Source organism: Poecilia formosa, unplaced genomic scaffold, assembly GCF_000485575.1.
Source record: "Poecilia formosa unplaced genomic scaffold, Poecilia_formosa-5.1.2 Scaffold178, whole genome shotgun sequence".
Lineage (NCBI taxonomy): Eukaryota > Metazoa > Chordata > Actinopteri > Cyprinodontiformes > Poeciliidae > Poecilia > Poecilia formosa.
This window is the reverse complement of record NW_006800117.1, coordinates 566,422-568,721: the sequence shown is the minus strand read 5'-3', so window position 1 is coordinate 568,721 and position 2,300 is coordinate 566,422.

Sequence of the window (2,300 nt, the reverse complement as noted above, 5' to 3'; positions counted from 1 at the left end):
AGTTTTCCTGCTTTGTTTTTCCCTTTGCTGCGGCGCACTGCACTACATTAATAATATCTACGTCTCCAGGTTTCATTTCGTTAACAGAGTCGTTCCGCCGCGGCTACGGATGGCATGTAGGAGAATCGTCTTTTTGCCCTCCAGTGTTGTGCATGAAATTTCCAGACATAAACAATAACATTCAAGGTGTGTATATCAGAAAAGCCTTAATATGTTACTAACAAAAACTGGACATTTTTCAGTCTCATTCCCCCTTCGTCCTGTGAAGCCATCACTAACTCTCCTCAGCAGTCAGGAGGAGCTGAGGAGGGGAAGAGATTTGGTTACCGTAACATAAATCTTCACGTCTCCTCTGTGTGTGAAAGTCGGGCAGTGGGGCGACGGGCCTCTTAGCACCGCTGTCTTTGGGAACACCAGCATGTTTCCCAGAGGAGATAGAAGAGATAGGCCTGGCGCCTCAACTCAAGTCTTTCAACCCTCCTTCGCTCTGCTTCCCTCACAGTCTGCACTTATCTCAGCGAAGACACAACAGGGTTCTGTACAGGGGAGCAAAGTGGGGAGGATTCAGATGGCAGACCACTATGGAGGGGCTGGAGAATCTCTCCAGAGCATCGGACGGCTCTACAGCATGATCCAAACCTCAGTTTCTGCTGCGCATAAGTAGATACTGTTCATACAGAATGAAAAAACAGAAAATTACCCACATTCGGACAGATCCCAACTCACATTTGGGCAATCAAACCAACACCAGTGGAGAATTTCAACCCTGAGCAGCAGCAGTGGCCACATTTAAGCTAATCTGCTGATAGCAGAGCTAATTTCTCTTTTACCGTTTAGCACTTTGAAAGCATCTGTATTGAAGTTTTGGTCATCGAATTTTAAGATTTCTTAGTTACATATTTATACTAATGCTCTTATTTTGAAATCTGTCTACAAAGCAGTTCCATCCACAGTTATTGAACTTTATTCAGCTGAAAGTTAACAAAACACCCACGTAAATTAGTGGTTTAGAATTTATCCGGAAAAAATAATATACAGGAAGCTAAGTGTGCCAAATGTTTTAAAAGTTAGTAAAAACACTAATGGGATAAAAAAAAGAAATTAGCTTCACTATTTGTGCATTAGCAGAAGTGTTCCCATCCCTAGTAATTACTTTATCACATTGGGAAGCCTTTTTCCTCCTAAAACAGCTTTTTGTGTTTGTCAACATTAAAACGTGACAAAAAGAAGCAAATAAAAGAGAAATCTGGACGAGAGTTAAAGTAAACGCGACTCCTTAGGCACATGTTCCAGCATCTCTTCATCACTACTTGTGTGTCTTGAAGTCTGAGATATAAATCATATGTGACAGCGCTCTGATATGGGCTAATAGGGCCCTCAGATCTGAAAGCTGACACAGCAAACACTCTGTCGTGCAGCCCGCAGGTTGTTTGTCTCTCACACACACACACACACACACACTCAGAGGTGGCCCTGAAGACGAGAGGCCATTTCTTGACTGACCATAACTCAGTTCATCACACACACACACTTAAATTTACACAAATAGACAACCAATGAAAGACAAAGTACATATTCTGTTCTTCCATCCACATCTTAAAGGGACCCATTATGTAAAATTATTCTTCCATTTGAGCCACAACTGTTTCTAAAAAACACCCAGCTGTTTTTTGTAATTAAGTTAAGGTTTTTTAGTCTGGAAAATGAGCCGTTTCAAAAACCATTGTCAAGTCCCGCTGCGTCGTTACCCAGCAACCCTGGCAGAGTTCAGCCCGTTACCTAGCAACCAAATCTGAATTCCATTGCTGTATGTGCTGTACAATGGCTGCTGGAAAAGACAAGTGTGTTGTTGCTGACTTAACATCCAGAAACCACTTCCTGCTTTCTTGTTGGTTGTGCAGCAGGCTGCACTTCTGCTTTTCAGACATGAACGGTTGTATAATTGCATGTCTGTTTGCACCCATTTTCATGTGTGAGTCTAAATGTTGAGTTGGTGGGAGTGGCCAGCAGCAGCAGCTTATTTGTATTTAAAGTGATAAGAGCCCCTAAAGGAGCTCATTCAGAAAGGAGTAGACTAAAATCTCATTATTTAACAATGATTTTGTGAAAAACATGTAACAAACATGTTTTGAATAGGCCATATTTCTATCCTAATGTTTATTTTTGGGTTTTCCAGGTTGAAGACATCCATGCCTCCCATCTCTCAGCGGAGTATCAACGCGTGTGTGAAGGAGGGGGTTGGGCGTCTAGGTCAGAGTATTGACTGCTGAAACAGATGCCGATGTGTGTGTGTGTGTGTG